This window comes from Engystomops pustulosus, chromosome 2 (assembly GCF_040894005.1).
Source record: "Engystomops pustulosus chromosome 2, aEngPut4.maternal, whole genome shotgun sequence".
Classification (NCBI taxonomy): Eukaryota; Metazoa; Chordata; class Amphibia; order Anura; family Leptodactylidae; genus Engystomops; species Engystomops pustulosus.
The window spans coordinates 81,134,748-81,158,669 of NC_092412.1; the positions used below are offsets into that span (position 1 = coordinate 81,134,748).

The following is a 23,922-nucleotide window of genomic DNA, read 5'->3' on the forward strand; positions in this document are numbered from 1 at the left end:
CCCGTCACCACTATTTTCACAAATACAGGTAGTGACAGGTTCCTATAGAGCTTTAATAACTATTTGACACCCTGCTTGTAGCTAAAAATTATTCCCCTGAGATTCCCATATATTCAACTTTATAGTTTTACCTGGTAACTAAGCATGGCTACATGGAGTCCAGGTGGGCGTGGCCTCCTCAGGCTGAATCCAGCAGCTCCTCCCTATCCCTATCTCTGTATGCTGCTATAATGTCATGTGACCAGGGAGACATCATCGCAGGTCCTATAGTTTTGTAGCATTAGGAACTGTGCACTAAGCATATAGGTCATGAAATCACAGCATATTTTATCACATGAAATCACAGCAGGCTGCATGGAGAGGAGCAGGGTGTCAGATAGTTACTAGAGCTCTATAGGAACCTGCCACTACCTGGATTTGTGAAAATAGTGGTGATGGGTTCCCTTTAAGTCTTCTTTGCTGCAAAACAGGCATTCCCTGGGTTATGTACAAGAACGGTTCTGTAGATTTGTTTTTAAGTTTAATTAGTATGCAAGTCAGAACAGTTATATTTTGTAACTGCAGCCCATTTGGTCAATGTGATTCTCTCAATTTTGGGTTGTCATAAGAATAAAATTTAATCATTAAGATAAACTGAAGACCACTTTTAGGCTGCGGTCACACATTTACGCATTTCCAGGGACCTGGAACACCGGGTCTTGATTACCGATCACATGAGGTTTCCCTGGAAATACATATGAGATTGGGGTGAGGCCCGTCCCCCCATGTGCTACCCTTTCGTTATGAAAGCAGAACATGTGACAGCGGCCTTACAGCTGTTCATTGCAGCCAAGGGTTATGGCTAAGTAAATTCTCAGTATCCAGAAGTCCGACTGTAACTACTGTAGAAGTTGTCTGCAAGTCAGGCATTCTTAAGTCAGGGACCGCCTGTATTGGAAAAATGACCCTTTAGACTGCACTCTAGTTGGATAATATTTTCCTCCCTAGTTCTGTTTGTACTTTATAATCATTCTGCACTCAATGTACTGTGATAGATTTGTGTTATAGACCAGTGATTTTCAACCTTTTTTGAGCCGCGGCACACTTTTTATACTTAGAAAATCCTGGGGCACACCACCAAACAAAATAGCACAAAATGACACTAAAGCAGTCATATTATACATATAGTTAATAATATAGATTCTAAATTTATTTTACTCACTCAGTGTGAAACCTGGGACACAAAAGGGATATCCTGGCAGGAATGGTGGAAGGACTCACACGAAGCTCTCCCTCAACAGTTCTCAGTTTCTCCCTGTTTTTAGTATATGGTGCTGATTATTATGTGGCTCATATACTGCAATATAAAGGGATACAATGAGAAGTACTATGGCCATGAGGCCAGAGTACAAGTGCCAGCTCATATACTCAGCATATGAGCTGGTACTTGTATTACTCCAGCCTCATGACTATAGTATTTCTCATTTTACATTTCTCATTGTTATATGCAGTATACTGCTGGAGTACTAAAAGTACCAGCTCATATGCTGAGTATTCTGCCAACAGTTCATATACTCAGGCAAAAGCTCATATAGTCAGCATTATTGGTGGGCATTACCTTGGCGGTTAGGCTAAGGGTAATGAGTGAGTGTACCATTTGAACTGTACCCCCGCCCTGGGACACTGACTGCACACTTCAGGCAGGGAGCCAGGTAATGTTAAAGAAATAATAAGTAAATAATAAAAAATAAAGCATTGGAATTATTCAGATGCACAACAATAGCATATTTCAAATCACAGTGCCAGAAGCTATTGGTACCAGGCATCATGTAAAAATGGCCTTCCTCATGATAGGTTCCCTTTAAGAACAAAAACACCAAACCTATCTGCTACTTAACCTGAGGACTGCCTGTACACTTCTTAACTTTAAGTACAGTGTTAACCCGTAGGTCTCCTTTCAGGTCATCACTGCAAACTAAAAAATGAGGCAAAGTTTTTGAAAGCCAGAGATTTAGGTCAGTTGCACACGGACAATTTTCTTGTACAAGTTTAGCCCGAGTCAACATCGGACAGAACTCTGACTCATTGATAGCATAAATAACCAAGTCTCCTCAAGTCTAGAGAACAATGTGGCTCACAATAGAGGGAGACTTCTGAGGCAGAGAGAACTTGACTTCATTGCCGTACTCTCCACCTCTGTGACTTTATAACTCCAATTTACATCTCACTTTAAAGTAGATTTACTGGATGAGAAACAGAATATGGAAAAAGTTCAGATGCTTGACAACAAACTGATATGGTAGTGGTTTAGAAGGTCAATTTTGAGTTCCACCACAGAAGTTGCCTAGAAAAAGAGATAACAGAGGCACAGAATCCAACACATCCAATCATAGTTTTCCTAGGGGTAACTAACAGGTGCAATTTTTTTTATAAAATAATACAGGGCCTAAATGTCTCTGTTATGGGTCCCTTAGTACAGTGTCTCCTACATGGGTATGGAATTTCAGGTGATAGGTCTTATCTAGAGGCGAAACACATGATTAGGATTGGCCATAGCAAGAGTAGTTTGTGCCTTTGGATTCTGCCCCAGAAGTGCTCCATATTTATGGCAGGAGAGTTTACAATAAATGCAAATAAAATAGCATCTATTTATAAACTGATAGTAAAACAGAAAGAAATAAAGTGGCATAACTAGAGAAGGCATGGAAATAAACAAGGCTATGCTACTTCACGGCATATAACAGCTGCTCGTAGAACAGCAGACAGGCCCCTGGCAACTTTCACTTGTATTTTATGTGATTTGTACCACTAAAACAAAGTGCAGTCGCCGGAGACCTAAAAAAAACATAACAGTGTCTACAAGTTCAGATCTATAACTGGAAAATTTAGTATCTTCTATGAGGCTCTAAATCTCAAATAAAACTAGACGCAAACAGGGTTTATAATAAAGACATTCAGTATATCCCTTCTGCTGCTGGAAAATGACCACAAATCATAAAACTTCCAGAAGCAAATATCTAAAGACACAAAAACAGATTAGAAACACTTCATATAAACATAAAAGCACTCAATTCTCTATAAAATGCCAGAATAAATCAGTAATAGTCCACCAAGTCAATGCGATTCTCTGTCTGGCATAGCTTTCTAACCCGTACAGCAAAACTACTTGGAAAAGTTGTGTTCTAAGGGGACGACCTTGTTAATAAAGATGGCCAGTGTGCACAATGTATAATGAGTCAGATTAAAATGAGCATGTATTACATATGGACAATCTGCACATAAGTTTCAGAGCAATTGATGCAAATCTCACTGCAGTCTAAAGGGAAGCAGAGATTGACCCTAAAGGCCACCTAGAGAATGCCGTCTAGCAGCTTAACACCTTCCAGAGCATGCTTTGTCCATTGTGGTGTCATCATTCTGAAAATCAACTTTGAAGGGGTAGTATAATGTCATGCAGGTGGACAGTTTAGTAATGAAGTTAAGTTCTCTCCTCCTCGGAATGTCTCCTTCACCGTAATTCACGCCCCTGCATCAATGGACAACATCCTGAGTACGGAGAGCTTGACTTCAGACCCAAATTCTTCATCACTACTTTACAGCCAATGTACATCTCGCTTTGGATGAAGGCACAATATTGGGTGATCAAAGAACCAAATTTGTAGTGGTTTATTAGGCCAATTTCTGCTGTGCTACTAGTATCATTTAACAAAGATAGACAAGGATGACAAATATTACAAGGAAGATTATGAAGTTTTAAGAGGACCAGTAATTTACTAAAAGGATTCACAACATAAAACCGTTCATAGTAATAGCTGGCAGTTTAGCAAGCTAAAACTAAGAAAGAATTAAAAAAAAAAAAAACACACACACACACGGGAAATAATAATAATTCTTTATTTATATAATCCCAAAAAACATGATTAACCAGACATATTCAACAAACTACATCATCCAGTAAAGTAACAAGTTAACTATAAAGGGAAATGCATTCACCACCTTGGCTTTAGTTTAGGTTTACACAAACCTAGGAGCAGAAGGCAGCCAAGATCTAGGACCTCGTGTACCTATATTTCAATGTTATGCCAAATGTCCTTCATTAAATGTCTGCAAACACAAGCAACGGTTAATAGATAAGATTACATATTCTGCACAACTACAACACAAAACAGGATATTATGAAGCTCCCAGTAGTACAGTACTACAAGACTTTATATTTTCTGTGACGCGTGAACACAATTATTTCCCATACATGCACTGTAAGCATTTACAAGCACCATACAATACTAATCGCGTCATATATAACTATAATTATAGAACAGCAGATTACCCAGAGGAAGAGAACAGATAACTTCTATTGTACAAAGCAGCTTTTACCTAGTTAAATATTACATCCGTATTCCACCAGCAACAATTAAAAGTACAACCTTTTACAACAGGATCTAATATGTCAGTGTCCAATACCTGGCAAGGTCGTACATTCGGCGCCTGTAGAGCGGCACATGGAAGGTGTATACTTTTGTATTATGAAGGTTATTACAATCTGTGTGCTACTTTATGGACCATGCACTAGAAGCATTTTTGTCTCCTTATAACTGTACTTGGTTCATTTTCAGTTTTCTCATCTAGGTCCAGGTGTAGATCGGATGACACCCAGACATAAAGGGATGCTCTCATTTTAGCAAATAAATGTACCGTATACGCCGGTAATGTTTCTCACCTTTCCCGCGATCCACCGAAGCTCCGCTGCCGGTCAGTCAGAGGCCCGCACCTGACCCCTGCGCTGATAACCCGGCGCAGCACAGCGGGCAGATGTTTTGAATTGTGACAGCCGCGGGCCTGCCTGTTACAGCGCACGGACTGTTCTGCATCTGGTCCGTGCGCTGGATCAGGAGGGCCCGGAGCTGTCATAATTCAAAATTAGAACGGGCCGCCGATCCGCCCCCGTCCCACCCACCTCACACTACTTACCCGCCATCGACCCCATCGCTGACGCAGGAGATGTGACGCGTCTGCCTGCGCCGGGTCTGCTGAGGTCTATGACCCGGCACCTGACCTGCAGACGCGTCATCAGCCGTCGCCTGCGCCGGATCCCCTGATGAGAGGCAGCACGAAGAGGAGCGGGATAAGGTAAGAATTATGGTTTTTATTTAGCTTAAATATATAGGGCCCTGTTTGGTGGTGGAGGACATTATTTATGGCTACTGGGGGTGCAGGACAGTAATTATAGCTACTGGGGGGCAGTACAGTAATTATAGCTACTGAGGTGGGGCAGGACATTAATTATGGCTTCTGGGAGGGGGGCATAATTTTAATTTTTACTGGTGTTTTGTATGCGTTGGAAAAGGGGTAGTCTTATACGGCGAATAGATCTTAAACTCTATATTTTAAACAGGAAAGTAGGGGGGTCGTCTTATACACCAGGTCGTCTTATACGCCGGAATATACGGTAATTGTTTGTGTAATAAAAAGTTATATAATTTTACAGTATCATTTCAATACAAATTTCTAGATCTCTGCTTGATGTCATTGTATAGAAAGCTACATTGTTTACTTCCTGTGGATAGTAATTGGTACCTGGTCATGTGATGTCACATCGCACAGCTTAGATTACTGTCTATTATATGACAAGCCGTGCATCTGCGTGACATCACATGATCATGGACAGATTTCTATTTAGTAGGAGACAATGTAGAAGCTTCCTATAGAATGACAGAAAGCAGAGATCCAGAAATCCTAAAGGAAATATTATATAATATAATTAATATTATAAATATTATATTAACATTAACCCTGAAGTGGGTATGGCAGAGAGGGCCGCACTACCTAGACAAGAGATGGCAAACCTTTTGGAGAAAGAGTGCCCTAGCTAAAATCAGAACCCACTTGTATGTCGCCAAGTGCCATCATAACAATTTAAGCAGTAACTTATTGATCTGTACTGTATCACAGGTTTTAATCGCATTGGTGTCCTGCGTTCACCAATACAATAGAAAGATGATGGAGAAATTTCGATTGTAGCTTCTCTCCAGGGTGCCCTGAAGAGGAAGAATCAGGGGACCCAGAGCAGGAGCTACAACGATAATCCATCTCTATCCACACCTTCTGGATACTCCTGTAGGATGTCACTTTAAAATAGCGTGGAGCATGGTACGTCCTGGGCTTTATTGGATGACAGGAGAAAGCCTTGATTTGTATCTGGCAAATTCTGTGCTATGGTGAAGGCCTGGGTGCCCTCAGGAAGGGCTATGAGTGCCACCTCTGGCACCTGTGTCATAGGTTCGCCACCACTGACCTAGACCATACCAACATACAACTTGAACGTTTACATGGCTTTTGTGCAAAACAAAGTCTGAACCTCTTGACATATCCGGTAGGCGCCGGCACGGAGTGGCCTCCATTATAACAAATTTCCCCTTTCCCTGTTACTTCATCAAACTGTGCTCAGCCTTTGCTGAAGTCCTTGTTTGAACCATGAAATATGATACCTATTTTCCCTGACTGGCCTGAGAGGCATAGAGGAATACGATGATGTTTTAAGTTTGTGTCCTGGGTAGTGCTTAGTCAAGGAAGCATAATAAAAACACAAAATAACAGTGCACCACAGAATAATAAAAGAAAAGTTTTTTGTTTTTTACTTAATGGGGTTGGCCAATGGCCATTGTTACAAAACATTTACCAGGGTATGTTTAAGACCTGTAGGGTTTGGGGGTAACTTAGCATCAAAGGTAGAAGCTTCCGACACTCACAGGCGACTTTTGTGGCGCTGAGCACCAAAAACAGTAACGTAGGAGCTTGTACCAGATCCAAAAGAAAACGGCTTTATTCAGCTTTAAAACATTTACAGGAACAAAAATAATAAACAGCTTAGCCTCTACTTAGGGCACCACCTCACTTCTTGAACCCTAACTCCCTTCTAGGTTCAAGGAACATTGCTGGGGTTCCTCCTCAGCGCTCTGGCTCTCAGTGAGCTCAAACAAAACAATGTCCTTTCTGGATTCCAGTCCTCTTTGGACAGACCACCTGTCTGTCTCCAACTGGTCCCAAGTCCTCCTGCTGACTGCAGGACACACAGCACTGGCTTGCTGTGAGCTCTCCCTCTGGAGTTGGCCAGGGATGGGAGTGGTCAAGGTCCTTTTCAACCCTGGTTGTGGGTCGCTCTCCAGTGCCCCCTAGGTTCACACTCTTACAGACCCTAAAAGGGTCCCAATTACCATAGTTAATCTGTGATACCTGTGGGAGCTGCGGGTCACATGATTATAACATCCTTATGGTATCCAGTGCATGAAGGGACCATGCAGTCATGTATGTCCGCAGGCCCCCTTTGTGGTAACCACTCCATTGTCCTTAGTTAGAGGGGCTGCCAAGAATATCAGCACACCCCTCCAAGTAATGACCACAGCCAGCAGGTCATGGTACAGCACAAGATGTCCCAAAGCCTGTTGTCGTTCAGTCACGTGAGTCATAGCTCCCATGGACTACAGATAATCTATAGTGTAAAGTATGATAAGAGTGACAGTATGAGGATCTTATACTTAACCTGGTAAAGTTTGTTATCAGTGGCCAACCCTTTAAACAAATGTGTAATAAATGTGTCATGGAATCCTCAAGGACTAAGACATGGCCTAATAAAATTGACACTGACCTGGGTGCCCAACTAAACCAATTATGCTGGGTCAATACATTAAAGCTGAGATCAGATTGATTCTATAGTGTAATAGAGAACCTCTGTATGGCATAGTGGATGAGCTCAGCTACACAACGGTATACATATACTTACCTCTTTAGGGGGCTTCAACCTCCACCACTGCCTCTTAAAGACTTCATGTGGTGCTCTCATTTCTCACGCCGCAGTTGTACTGCGCCTTTGAGACTAAGACTATGTAAATGGTACAAATAAAGTTGCTCTGTAACTCTAGTTCTATGGGTCTTATCAACATAAAGATAAAGACTTCTTAATAATAGGTCACAGATACATTCTCCACATACCTGAAGTCATTTAAAAAAAAAAAAAAAAAAAACACCTTTCATTTTTGTAAAGACCAAAATGCTGTTATATTTTATGGAATAATTGAACTAATAGAGAGAAGCTTACAAAAGACAATTATTTTACATGTGAAACTGTTATTGAGGATTTTCAGCGCATAACAAATCTATAACAGAAAAAAAAAAAAAAAAAAAAAAAACTTGTTTTCAAGTTCTCAGTACTACTGCACTGCTTTGTTTTTGGTCAGCAAGCACATGCAATACAGAAGAGGAAGAGTCCCAAATGGCTCATATTGTTGTGAACTTATTCACCGAAATTACCAAAAATATTCTCCATCCCTGATCCAAACAAGCAAGTTGCATGTTACAGCTAGCCTCTTTTTCTTCTTTAAATCCAGACCAGGATCAAGAAATGTAAACTAAGCGCACTGACATACTGGTGTGTTCCCCCCTCTGTCAGGATCCCTTAGCCGTTTATTCCCGGTTTATTTTTGGGGTTTTTTAAACGCTTTGAAAAGTATTCAAATGAGCCTCAGAGGCTCTGGGTGCTGTATGGGTTAATGAAGCCTGAAGCCCCTCAGGCTCATTTGCCTACTTTTGAAGCCTTTTAAATAAAAAAAAACAACAACAAGGGTATAGGAAGCTTAAAGAAGAGCGGATCCTGCCAGAGGGGGCACACACCAGTATGTCAGTGTGCCTGGTTTACACTGCTTGATACTGGTTGTAAATTGCCTTTAAAATTTTCATATTCTAAAATAGTGCAATTGGCTCTTTGTACAGAGATGATCCAATGCTTAGTTTGTGCTTGATTTTACTCAATTACAAAATCTATGAAGATAAAAACCTTTGATAGAAGGTAACAACATGTATAATTTCCACCAGCCTCTTATGTCAGTCCAGTTGGCGCCATTACAAAATGTTCATTATTGTGTCTCATGTTGGCGACAATGCCACTTAGATGATAATGGGCATAGCAACCAGTGAAATCAGCAACAAGCTCTTCCCAAATAACAAATTTCACATAACATCTCAGTCAATTGTTCCTATATAAAAACATTGAGCATCTAATGGACAAGAAGTAATTGAATTTATTTCATCTTCCTACCGACACAATGACATCAGCGCCTGCCATTAGGACACAGCAAACATCTGCCATGTCTTGGAGGTAATGGCTCTGACAGCAAATCTGTGAAGGAGTTAACCCTTGTACATGCTCACTGGGTAGTCACTGAAGAGAAAGATTTGGTAGATTTGGCTCAGTCAGTTACATGCAGATTATATTTTATTAGGATTTGTGCCAGCAAATAAATCTGGGAATATTATTTGTTGGGAAATATTTATGATGACAGCCAAAGTCTATAGGTTCTAACAAGAATGATCAAGGAGAAGTCAAAATAGGCCATGATGGTTTTGTCATGTTACTGCTGGTCCCTACACATGACCATGGATGAACAACCTGGAAACAGGTCTAAAATGGCAACCATCTAATGTGTATGGGGTGCTCCTATTCAATCCATGTGAGGTCAAGAAAGATTGGGGATCCCGAATTTCACAATGCATGATCCTTCACGACGGCCTTCATCACAAGTCCCCCTTCGCTGCCATGTAACGCCAACCCTTCAGTTCATCATGTGAGATGTGCCAGAAAGCCCTTTAAAGTCAGGGGAGAACAGGACAAGTTTAGTTCTTGTGTTTAGTTCTTGTGTGACTGCTATGAGACTTCCTGCTCCGCTCACAGTACAAGCTGATGATGGTAATGGGGGCAGTGGTCCCAAATATTCCTAGTAGTAAGAACCCCCACAATCATAATTATTTGATCCCTTGCCGATTGTGAAATATATATACCATTTCCCTGAAAATAGGACATCCACCGTAAATAAGACCTAGTACACTTTTTTTCAAGCTTAGAAATACAAGGCCTCCCCTGAAAAGAAGACCTAGCGGCAGTCATTGCTATAGCCCCCCCCCCCCCACGCCATACATTATTATTAGTAGATCTTTTAGTTACTGCAAGAGGCTGTGACATGGGTAAAATCACTTTGTGATATTAGCAGCTACCTGGACAACAAGGAAAAAAAAAGCGCTAGGAGAGTTTGGGGCCAATGATTTCAATAGAAATGGAGTCACATGGAAACGGGGTATATATATATATATAGTACACACAGACATGTAGATGTAATTGACAGATTGCTAGATGCATACTCTTTGACTTTTACCTCCCACAATGCAATGTGGTTTTTTAGCCTGTAGAGTAAACACAAGACAAACATATATTAGATGTGCCCACGCTATGCAGCTCTCATCAGAGTATTATTGTAGCCATCAGCACAAGCAATTGACTAGACTAACAAGGGATTGTACTGCATCACTTCTAAAGAGCAGCTTTTAGCCTGGAGAAAACACTCCATTAACAAAGCAATGTGACCTTGAGACTCAATCAGTCAGACATCACAGTAAAACAAAACATATACAGGAGGTCACCGGGAAGGAAAAAACAAGGAAAACACCACTTGTTGGATTCAAGTAAGAATTTCAGACAAATCAGATGTTAATTATTTATATATGATTAGATTCACTGCCAAATCGGACATTTTTCCGCTGACTAGTTTCATCAGGAAATTGACCCCTTATTAATAATAATAATTCCTTTTATTTATATAACGCACACAGATTACGAAGCGCTGCACAGAGCTTGCCAAATTGGTCCCTGTCCCCAACGGGGCTCACAATCTAATCACCCTACCAGTATGTTTTGTAGTGTGGGAGGAAACCCATGCAAACACAGAGAGAACATACAAACTCTTTGCAGATGTTGACCCTGGAACTTGAACCCAAGTCCCCAGCACTGCAAGGCTGAAATGCTAAGCACTGAGCCACCGTGTGGTCCCTTTTTAGTTTTAATGTTTCCATTTTCACTCCCCACTTTCAAAAATCCCTAACGTTTTTATTTTCTCTGTACATGGCTCTGTGAGGGCTTGTTTTCTGTGTAGCAAATTGTACTTCCTAGTGATGGATTTAATATTCCATGCCATGTTCTGGAAAAACTGACAATAAAATACATTTGAGCCAATTTCTTTTGGGCCTTGTTTTCACAACTTTAATTGTGTGCTCTGAGGCCAATAGCTTTTTTTATACTTCGGTGTACAGAGCTGGGTAAGGCATCATTTTTTGCAGAATGTGATGACATTTTCACTGCTACCAATTTGGGGACTGAACAACCTTTTAATCACTTTTTATTAAAATAATTAGGTTTTGGAAAAAGGAAAAAAAAAAAAAGTGGCTTTTTAGACATTTTGGCGCCATTTTCCACTGATATTTCACCCCCAGGAATGACAGTTTTTATAAATCGTGCATTTCGGGTCCATGAGCCCCCTGCAAGCACCCGTTGCCACACAATGACGTTTGGGAACGCCATGGTACGGCAACGGATTAAACCATGTTTGTAAGAATACACTGACATTTTACATTGACATATACTGTCAGACAGAGCCATAGTTGTCATCTTATGCAGGATCTACTCTATAAATGGATCTGATCACATGAAAACATGCTGTGATTTCATGTGATCAGATACATACATGGAGTAGATTTTTCAAATATTAGTATGTAAAGGAATTAAGATGACATCACCCTGGTCACATGATATAAAGCGCTGAATGGTGATAATGGGGAGGGGTACAATTGAGTAAGGAAGGGAGGACACGCCCCCTCTGATTATTGGCGATGTTAGTGAAACAATTTTTAGATAAAAGAAAGGCAAGTACATGGCAATAAATTAATAAGGAACCGGTCACTAGATGAATTTGTGAAAAATATGGTAACAGGTTCTTTTTAAATTGGAGCTCTATACTTCCACCTGGAATGAAACTACCTGGATCTGCTCCAGCCTATGAGGAGGGAGTTAGATCATAGATGAAATATTATTCTTTCTATGTCAGCAGTGATGCACTTCTATTTCAAATGAAGATAAAAACACAAGATACTCAGGCAAGTTAGGAAGTGTATTTCATAAATCCTGAGTGAACAGCACAGCGTGGTACAATATTAACTAGAATAACATGTGGTGAAAGACAAATGCAAGAACTGCTCACACTGTTCTCTGGCAATGTTGGATAAAGATTAATAAGTAATTAACCATAAACATGCTGAAACCTGGATTACTATTTTTAATTACCAACATACCAATTATTTTTTGCCGATACATTCTAGTGTAGAAAATAAAGTAAAGCCTTGATCTTACCAAATAACCTCATATCACATCACTATAAGTGGGTAAATGTCATTCTATAGACACAACCCAGTAACAGGCCAGAGTATGAGGTTACCCACACGTTTCACTCTAAAGCACTGTTCTATTTCAGTGAGAACGATTTAGAGTATTTAGTTACATGTCAGAAGGAAAGAGAGCGCTAAATAGTATTATTCTGGGGACCAGTTCTGAGAAACTACTTACACACTGTACTCTGTAAGACTTTCATTGGTGTAGGTGACATGAAGTACCAGAGAGAACAGATGGACAGTTAATAAAGAGCAGAAGGTAGAGGGAAAGCAACAAAAACTGAGACCTTCTCAGGCTTATAGTTTTGACTACTTATAAGAATTCCTTTTATTTATATAGCACACATAGATTATGCAGCACTGCACAGAGCTTGCCAAATCATTCCTCGCCCCCAATGGGGCTCACAATCTCATCAACCTACTTGCATGTTTTGTAGTATGGGAGGAAACCGGAGGACCCAGAGGAAACCCTCACAAACACGGAGAGAACATACAAACTCTTTGCAGATGTTGACACTGGGACTTGATCCTAGGACCCCAGCGTGGCAAGGCTGTAATGCTAACCACAATGCAAGCCACAGTGCTGCCCTAAATGTATGCACACAGGGAACCCTGCTTATTAACGTGGAATGCAACAGAAAGGTTATATTATATTGAGGATTGTATTAAACATACAAGCCAAAACCTACATGGCCTGACAATTGGAGCAGAAGGCAACCAGGCTGGTCATTAAGAGTGTGATCAGCTTTGGTTTCACAATTGGGTGATCCTCCATTTCCAGTTGGATAAGTCCTGCCCTGTACCAAGCATACCATAAGATAGGTTCTTTAGGTTTATATGCAAGTCAGAACTGTATATTTTATAATTGTAAACCCCAGTCCAAAAATTTTTTGGTCTCCGTTGCAATTGCATTTTAATAATGTGAGAGTAATCAGAGTCATGTGTTATAACAAGCCGTGCACAGCAAGCAGAGATCTAGAAAACTGAGAGGAGTTGATTTGGAAAGTATATTGATTATTGTTTATTTTCTAGTTATAACAATGAGCTCTCAAGTGACCGGACCTAGAGCATAATACTGTGGAGAAGTCTGGAATGACAACAGAAATGTTAAAATAAAGGCATGGCATCATCATAAAGTAAATGACAGTGGTTAGAGCGCCCCCCAGCTGTTTAAACAAGCATGCCGTTTGGTGACAATGTACCATAATTTCTGTGGTCTGCCTCGGACTTCATTTATACTAGTCTGATCAGAATAATTCACCTTTTTTCAGAAAATGTAACAAAGATGCTGGATTCACCTCCACTCCAAAGTAAAACTCTGACCAATCTGTAGTAAACATACCTGGTGCACCTTATTTGTAAGCTGCTGCCACCATTTGTTCTCCATTTCTAAAGTGTTATTTGCAAGTCCACAGAAAGGCTGCCACAAATCAGGCAGCGTGGGTTTGAAAATCTATAGATTGACGAGAATTTTACTATCCAATCCAAAATCAGTTGTAAGTAACTAACATGTTACATTATTTAAGTGGGTTTGAGCTGTTAAGGCCTCATGCACATGAACGTTGTTTGGGGACGTGCGCTTGCGGTTTTAACGGATAGCAGGTGTCCACATGTGTTGCTATGGGCTCATACACCAGGCTGTGGTTTCCATGGTTCTGTTTATGAAAAGAGTGTCCTAGAGGAAAACCTCTAGGCAAGTCCTATGTAAGAAAGAGTTGGCAAATTAGGCAGCGTTTTCTCCTGTCATCGGTGTGTGAGCAGATCACGTACAGGCAGTCCCCGAGTTACGTACTAGATAGGGTCTGGAGGTTTCTTCTTAAGTTGAATTTGTATGCAAGTCGAAACTGTATATTTTATAATTGTAGATCCAGACAAAAAAAAATTTTGGCCCCAGTGACAATTGGAGTTTAAACATTTTTTGCTGTAATGGGACCAAGGATTATCAATAAAGCTTCAGTACAGAAACCTTACAGCTGATCATTGCAGCCTGGAACTAAAGAAAGGCATTCTGAAAACTTCATCAGAGGGGTCTGTCTGTAACTATGGGTTGTCTGTAAGTTGGGTGTCCTTAAAGGGCACCTACCACCCCGATTCTACCTATAAAGGTAGAAGGGGTGGTAGGTGGATGGTAGGTAGCCCTTTTTTGGGCTAATCCTCATGTCCCGGGTGTCTTTTAGAAAACTTTATTGCATGTATATGCAAATTTTTTATGCGGCTACTGGGGGGTGGAGTAGCCGGACATGAGGCTACTAGTTGCGGCTACTCCACGCCCCAGTAGCCACGTTACTCCGCCTACCAGGTAATCTTCCGATTCCCTCGGCATCTTTGGCCTTCTGCGCATGCGCAGTAGCTCCGGCCCCGGAGCCGCGGCCACGCAGCCGAAGGGGAACGCAGGGGACCCGGACGAGGGCGCGCAGCTACCAGGAGCTGCGCACTGAAGATTACCTGGTAGGCGGAGTAACGTGGCTACTGGGGCGTGGAGTAGCCGCGACTAGTAGACTCATGTCCGGCTACTCCACGCCCCAGTAGCCGCATAAAAAAAATATTTGCATATACATGCAATAAAGTTTTCTAAAAGACACCCGGGACGTGAGGATTAGCCCAAAAAAGGGGCTATCCTCACGTCCCATCCATCCTTTATAGGTAGAATCGGGGTGGTAGGTGCCCTTTAAAAGTAGGGGACCGCCTGTACTGATGACAAACCGGCCTTATGATATGCACATGAGACATAAATCTGGACACAGTAGCTTAAGAAATCCCCTGCTTGGTAAAAAGTACACTGTAGTGGGCTATAAGACCTGTGATTATGTGTGGGAAGAATAGAAAAGCATAAATGAGGACCAGATGTGTTGTACATACAGTAGGTAGTAGGACTGTAGCTGTACATTTAGTATCTAGGTTACTCAATATGCAAGAGAATTTATCATTTATCTAATACTTCAGACTTGGGCAGTGAACCTCATACAAGTTTTTGAACTCTACAAACAAAAGTTCTATCTAGGAACAGAGGACAAAAACAAGTTGTTTACATTTTTACATTTACATTTTTATGTGTAGCTCTTTTAATGGGTTTTTTAACTCAGATTTTTGTGATGGATTTCATGTGAATATTTTGTCAATAAAGAGATTTTTTTCAATGAACTGTTTGATATATGATGAAACTCTTTTGTTCTGATGGAAGTTTGAATAGGTATTGCATGGTCAATTTTTGGTCCTCTTGGTAAGGAGCTTCAATATTTAGTGTTTTGTGAACACACTGTACCTGCTGTTACAAAAGTGCCTACTTTAGCTTAGAGTAGGTTAAGGAAAAAGTTAACACTAAGTTAACTTTGTTGACTTTACAGTTACTCTTTAAAGATAAGAATCAAAGCTTTCAAACTTCAAGCATGGGGTTCTGTGATCTACAGAACCAGAGATGCAGACAGTTAAAAAAAGCAGGAACTGGAGCTTTATATGCAACTCCCTGTATCTCTTGTTCCAGAGCTCACCGAACCATAATCCAATTAATCTGAATGGACACTCCGCCTTAAGCTTTTAAAAGTGAATCTTTAGGTAGAAGGCTCTTAATTTTCATATGAACTACTATGAGGCTCAACATGAAAAGAAAAAATTTCGGAAAGGACATTTAACGGAGTATTTCCACAAAGGCAAGTGTCTTAAATCTACTGAACAAAATAACACATTCTCTAATTCACTGTTATTAACAAAAAAACTGCATTTCACAGATATAATTCCAACCTGTCTCTATCAGTCCTGGTGTACACAATTTAAGTTGCCCCTAGACATGACCCTGTAACTTCTGACTTTAGGGTTGGCAGCCATCTTGCCTGAGGCTTCACGGCCCTTGTCTTTCTGACTCTGCTCCCTGCATTCTAGCTCTGCCACCCCTGCAGTTCAGGACGGACAGCAGCATGAGGAGTGCTAGAAGCTACAGACAGATCAGTTATTTATCAGGGGAGGAAAGCACAACAGATCTAATGTGTTGTGGAATAGCAGAGATGTAGGAGAGCTGACGGTCATTGTGTGTAATAGGCATCTCATGGATCTCATCAGTATCTGATCAGTCTCACCCCCTTTCTACGTTGTCAGCTACAATCCAGATGAAAGTGTATGCAAACCTTGTATCCTGAAAATCTAACCACATTGTCAGCTCACAGAACTAGATGGATCATAATGTGCTTGCATAGAGAGTCCTCTCCCACACTCTGGAATTTTACAATGACCATAACTAAGTGATAGGAGCCAAGGCAGCAATAAAACTGATTAAAATTGTGAAATAAAAGGTTCAAAATTATATTTATTGTGTTAACATCACTAGGGGATTGAGATTTGAGAACTTTCTTTCATGGGAAACCCCCTTTAACAACCTACACAAGCATGCTGGTAGTTTAGTAGTGAAGAACCTGTTCATAGAGTCCCTTAAACCCCTATTGCTACTCTTTGCAGCAATAGCACGAATACTACCACACTAGCGATAAGCCTCCCTTCCCTACTCACACCGGGCCAACAAAGTTTCCCAACGGTGCTACCTTGTAGAAATCTGTCCCCTTCAAAACCAAAATTACCACAAATTCTTACACAAATGGTTTCTATGTCCATATCCATATCTCAATTCTCCTCACCATTTAAAGACCATACTCATCCACCACCTTCCTCTGCCGCCTGTTTCCATGTGATTTTCTAAATTGTACTAATAACCTTTATGTTTTTTATTACTTCTGCTCAACTTCCAAGGGTGCAGTGCAGCCTGTGTACATCTATTATTATTTGTTTATTTGCAGTAGGATTAAAAAAAAAATAATAAAAGGATATTACTGCTTCACATTCTAGTTTTCTATCAGCCATACTGTTGCAATCCTGTTCCTATAAAGGAAACCTGCACAAACTTGTGAGACAGCAAGCAGAAGTTGTTTTTTCAGGAATTTGGCAGATTTTCATTTTATCTTCTTCTAGCCAAACTCATTAGACATCTTTTTGGCATGTTTTTCTCTTGGCTCATTTCTGGACGCACAAGTTTAAAGCTCTATTGTATTCTAAGAGGAGAAAATAGTGACACAGTCACCAAATCCTTTGTGTAGCTGCAAACGCCAACAAGCGTCCCGAGATATTGCACATGCACAGCAACTCACAGGAATAGAAAGGTAAATTCCCAGGGAGTTTTCAGTGTCTGCTTGGTAGAAGGGCTGAAAAGCTTATTGTTCAAATTCTGGTTGTAAGAAGCATCAAAACCTCAGTTTCATACTTCCAAAAGGTTCAATCTTGGGTTTCTGTCATTTGTTGTACTGAAGGACTTGTGCTGTTGTACAGACTCCTAGTATCTATCTGCATGGGATTCCCCAGAGGACACATGGGGCAGGGAAACCTTTGTGTCGGGCCATCGACAGAGCAGGAACCATGTCTTCAGTAAAATATCATGAACTGTCTATATATGGAGTTTCTACATCTCTGAGGGCTTCCCCTGACACAAGGGGAAGTGTCAGAAATGTCTGAGGTAAAACTGTTCTAGTTGCCCATGAAACCAATCAGAACGCTTTAATTTTGCAAACATCTGTGGGAAAGTGAAAGCTGAGTCAGATGTCAGGTAGCCTGTGGTTCTTTCTTACATTGTGTGTGGGCCTGTCCCAGGGTCAGTGCATTTTGGACAGAAGTGCTAACCTTCCTCAACAGTCACTTTGGCTTTCCTCATATAGCCAACCCCAAGGTTTGCCTTTTGGGAGTAATAAATGAGGTCATTGGTGGCCATTATGACAGGATCTTCTTTAGACTCGTTCTGTACTACGCTCGTAAGGTGGTGATTATGTCCTGGAAGGACCGTGACCCCCCTCCCCTGCAGAAATGGATTACGCTGGTCAACAAGGTTATCCCTATGTATTACTCTGTATACAATAACAGACAATGCCCTCAAAAATTTGAATTTATTTGGTCTAGATGGAACATGAACTCTAACACTGTGGTGTAAAGTAGCTATCATAAACGAATCCTTTTGTCTGGCTCGAACCCCATGCGAAGAGGGTGGTGTGTTGTGTTGTTAGTATTTTGTCCTTGTGTGTCTGTATGAATGGGTGCCTGAATGTTTGTTCATTAAGTTCCGACTGCGGCGTTTACATGCTGTATATGTACTGATATGGTCATCTATTTCTGACACAAGAATGCCATTTGACCGATTGCGATATTTGCCTATGCTGTTTTGCTATCTTCAAGTATTACTACGCTGCGCCGTAGTCTAATGTTTTAAGATGTTATTGTTGAATTTAAAAAATGAAAAATTCATAAATAAAATCTTTTAAAAAAAGAAAGTGAAAGCTGAGAGCTGATTGGTTGCCATGGACAACTAGAACAGTTCTGCTCTCAGACACTTAAAAACTGATGTGTTTTCAGCCAGTTTAAAAACGGTCTTAGGCAGCACCCTAAGGTCTCTAAATTATTTGTTATTCAATTAAATATTTCTTTGCAAAGCCGGGATTTGAACAATCTTACTCTCTACCATGCTATAGAGATATAGCGCCTTTATCCACCAGACTATGGGCTAACTGGTTGTCAATAGGAGAAATTTATCCAACCAAGAGCCTCACTAGAACGGCCATATAGTAACACTGTTATACAGGCTTAATGCACTGATATATAGAGATGGATCTTTTCAGAGATCTCTTTACATAGCACTACATCATTTTTTTATTAAATGGGTATTCCAGGAATCTGCATAACTCATATACAAATGGGTCCTTAAAATATAAGCTTAAATGTAATTGTTGTTGTTATTTAAAATTTTGCTCCCTTTAGCAGAAAAATGCTGATGACATAGACTCTAATGAAGAATTAAAATGCTACCGGCCCTTTAATCAGTCCGTTTATTTCCTCCACGCGGTCCGTTGCAGAGCATACACAGGAGAGAAGATAGCCGCTGGTCACATGTCCACATCACATGTCCTGCACCCTCCTGGACAGGTCATGTGATCACCACTAAGTTTGGCTGTACATTTGGTTGCAGTACATCCAGTATGGTCAGTGTTGTGGTGATGGCAGTTACACATCATTACATTATATTATTTCATATTCCTTCTTTTGCATATTCCTCCCAGGCTAGTATCTAGCTAAATGTCTAAAGCTTTGTATGGTCAAAATTGCTAGTAGACTCCCTTTAATCATGGAAGCCAATAGGCAACATATGTGTTGCTTTCTTCCTAAGGCCGGCGCCACACGTGGCGCTTTTGTCTGCGCTTGCAAACGCAGACAAAGTCGCGCCCACCGGGGCGGGCCTCGGCCCGATCGCATCGGCGTTTCTATGGAAACGACTGCGATCGGGAACGAGCCGCCGGTGTTTCGCGTTAAATTAACGCAAAACATCGGCGGCTCGTTCCCGATCGCAGGCGTTTCCATAGAAATGCCGATGCGATCGGGCCGAGGCCCGCCCCGGTGGGCGCGACTTTGTCTGCGTTTGCAAGCGCAGACAAAAGCGCCACGTGTGGCGCCGGCCTAAGACTTGTAAATTAAGTTGGATGCATCCATCAGAGGTGTACATAAGTAAAACCACTAGTCCTCTAACATACACTGCAAATGCAGAGTAAATAGTTATAAGCTTGCCATAACCACAAAATACTAACAAGCTATAGTAAAAACATTTAAAACCTGAACCCAAACTCCACTGAAAGCTGGACTACAAGGGGTTGTTCTCTAAGATAACCAGTATACATAATACATTAAAGGAAACCTACCACTTGAAGTGGCAGGTATAAGAAGGAAATACCGAGCACCAGCTCAGGGTGAGCTGGTGCCGGAGCTTCTTTTTGTTAATTTTTAAACTTTATGGCCGGAGCTGCTTCGGCGCATGGTGGTACGCGCTCGGCGCACCATGCGTGCGACCGTGCACACAGCTACATAGGAAGTGAAGGAGAGCCGTGCGCACTGTCGCGCGCATGGTGCGCCGAGCGCGTACCTCCCTGCGCCGAAGTAGCTTCGGCCATAAAGTTTAAAAAGTGTTTTAAACCGCGATACTGTGGTTTAAAACACTAACAAAAATAAGCTCTGGCACCAGCTCACCCTGAGCTGGTGCTCGGTAGTTCCCTTTTATACCTGCCACTTCAAGTGGTAGGTTTCCTTTAAGTATTAAAATAGTGGTCACAAGAAAAGTGGTCTGGAAGAGATGAAGATCTTCATGAAGACATGGGGGCAGATTTACTTACCCGGTCCATTCGTGATCCAGCGGCGCGTTCTCTGCGCTGGATTCGGGTCCGGCCGGGATTCATTAAGGTAGTTCCTCCGCCGTCCACCAGGTGGCACTGCTGCGCTGAAAAGCATCGGAACGCGCTGGAGTTCACCGACCCGGGCTGAGTGCAAGCTCCGCGACAAAATTAAATTTTTTTTTAAATGCAGCGGTTTTTCCAAATCCGTCGGGTTTTTGTTCGGCCACGCCCCCCGATTTCCGTCGCGTGCATGCCAGCGCGGAGGCGCCACAATCCGATCGCGTGCGCCAAAATCCCGAGCAATTCAGGGGAAATCGGCGCAAATCTGAAATATTCGGGTAACACGTCGGGAAACCGCAAATCGGGCCCTTAGTAAATGACCCCCATGGTCTTTTGGAGAGGTCTCAGAGCAATAGTCCTTTGCAACGTTGCTTCGGTCAGCTGACTGGATCCGCTGTTCTTTGCCAAAAACTGGTAGGTACCTGGGAACCTGTCACCAGGGACCTCATTTTCACTAAAGGTCCATGACACCTGCAGTGCAAAAATGCCTTTCTGCCTTTTCTAAGCATTTGCATTACAGTATAATTGTGTGTTATAACTTACTCTTGCATGCTGACAAAATCCTGGGGTAGTCCCAGGGGCTGGACTTTGGTTTGGATACATTTCAAAAAACAACAAGAGACTAGTCTGAGCTGAAGGCTGTCTCCATGTTTGTGCTCCTGTACAGCTTGTCCCTTCCCCACTGATGTCAGGCTGACGAGGCTGTGACCGCTGAGAAGGAGCAGGAGGTGGAGCTGTACAGGAGCACAAAGGTGGGGGCCAAGCTCTGAGGAGTGAGTAACACAGACAAGTCACATATTGTTTTTTGAAATGCATCCAAAACAAAGTCCAGCCCCAGGATTTTGTCAGTTATAACACACAATTATATTGTAATACAAATGCTTAGAAAAGGCAGAAAGGCAGATTTGAACTGCAGGTATAATAAGCTTCTGCAACCGGTCTTTAGTGAAAATTAGGTCTCTGGTCACAGGTTCCCTTTAAGTCGTCACAGCATGAAACTTGGTGGAAAACCTTCCACATTACTGAGGAATATTAGAATTAATAAAGGGAACCTACCACCACGAAACTACCTATAATGGTTTCTCGGACGAGGAGCTGCGTGCCGAAGATTTCGGCTAGGAGGATCGAAGAGGCTACCGGGCATGGAGTAGCTGCGCCGTGTAGCCTCAGCTCCAGCTACTCCAGCTACTAAAATGTACATATTAGAGGAATAAAGGTTATTAAAAAATTGCGGGGACGTGAGGATTAGCCCTTAAAAGGGCTATCCTCGCGTCCTATAGATCCACCTATCACCCGATCTACCTTTATAGGTAGATCTGTGGTGGTAGGTTTCCTTTAATCAAACATTTTAAAGACAAAATAAATATTTTGACAGTTGCAAACAAACATTAAACATGATCTAACATAATACATATTTTGGAATAAAAATTTTTGCAAAGCTTTTTGTAGACTACAGTGAGATTGAAAGACTATAATTGTATTTCTGCTCTAGAATACAATGTACCAACCTCCGATGTCCAGCCAAAACATAATGAACACATAATACTTCCATTGAAATGCAGAACGGCAAACAGAAAAACATCTAGTATTCACAAGATTGGGGTCATTTATAAGGGTCAGCAATTCAGTCTCAGCCAGTCACACAGGAGGAAGTGCTTTATAATAGCCAACTTTCATTTATTTTCACACAGTAAACAAAGACATCACATGATGTTATTGGACAATTGTACATGTAAATATAATAAAATAATACTAATATAACATAGTACCATATCCCAATCCTTGTACAAATAAATTATAACACAAGGCGCACTGGTGACGTAACCAAAGCACCCCAGACTATTTGGCAGCAATATAAAGTCATAAAAATTATGCCAAACAGGGTACTCCAGTCACTTCACAAGAGCGCCTTGTGTTATAATTTATTCCCTCACACTTACAATACAAGTCCCGACCAACCACAGTGCATAGAGCAGCCGTCAGGAGGCACCAGGCGGGACTTGTATCATACGGGGGAGTGGATAAATTATGCGACCAGGTGCTCCGAGGCTCTCTGGTGACACAGCCCAGGCTGATTAACATAATTTTTTGCCTCTATATTTCCGCAATTGCTACGACTACCTAATTCTTTGTGTTCTACAGCGGCTATAATTTCTTTAACTATATAGCAACATCATATCACGTGCTTTACAAATCACAGGGGACATATACAAATAAAATGATTACAATAGTAGCGAGGGCCCTGTTCACAAGAGCTTGCAGTCAGAGAGAAACTTTTATTTTTACTGTGTAAGGCAAGATTGCAGTCAGAGAGAAACTTTTATTTTTACTGTGTAAGGCAAGATTAAAGCCACCACCCACCTGGAAGACAAAACTTGACTATGCAATCAGGCACAAAAAGCCAACATCCTTGGTGCCGCACATCGGGCTGTTGACTTCTGCAAGAGTGCCGGCATGAAGTCACAGAAATGCCCCCTTTATTGTACCAGCTCAAAGGGTCCTATATAGAAAAGGGAAATCTAGCCATGGAAACCCCTATAAACAGAATGTAGCGGTGTCATTTTTAGTGAAGGGTGATGTATTCATAGAGGCCTTTACCTTAAGCTTAGCTTATGTTTAGGTACTAGTACAACAAAAAGCAACATAAAATGTGTTCTTTGGGAAAGGGGGGTTATAATTATCTTTTCTATATTAAATCAGCAGTTCTGCACTGGGCAGCACTTTCAAATTCATTTGTCAGACACATACAAGTAACGTCACATGGTGACAGACAGGGTATACAAATAACTTATCATATTCTGGAACTACTTAAATCAAAAGAACAATAATGCATTGTACAGTGAACACTGTGCTTTTTATAGCTTAGACGTTCCTCCTGTGTTGTAGGAAAAGCCACATGGTGTGTGGTTACAAATTAAACCGTGCCATTATTATATTGGTTCAGGTTCAAGGAATCCCAACAAAGGAACATTTATTTGTACCCATAGTCTGATCTAGAACACATAGAAGTACATGTTGCGTCTCAGATACATATACAAGAACCTAAACCCTTTTAGTGACATTAGCGTGTAGTGGCTCCTAGCACTTTACTTAACGGCCTGGATTATATTTGTTAACAACATCCATAATTACTGATTATTGCCCAACTGAAAATCTCCCAACAAAAACAATATAGAAACAGCTACATATACTGCTCTCCCTCTCCTTACACCAACAATATATTTATAAAAAGAAACAAAAACAATGAGAATAGTCCAAACAAGAAGTAGAGCAGAAAGCTCATCTCTATAGTCACACATACCAATAAAATCAAAAAAGAGTTATATAAATATTAAGAATTTTGTACATATATACATTTAACTTTTATTTAAAAAAAAAAAAAAAACTTACTGGAAGTTCACATAAGGTTTCATACCCTTACATTATTGCTACAAAGCAAGTT

The 23,922-nt window shown here is 41.2% G+C and overlaps 1 protein-coding gene across 5 annotated transcripts in view; it reads right to left on the minus strand.

Moving 5' to 3' along the window:
• Window positions 1-23,922, minus strand: part of TBC1D4 (TBC1 domain family member 4) — a 94,081-nt gene that overhangs the window by 43,971 nt on the left and 26,188 nt on the right. The window lies entirely within an intron of this gene.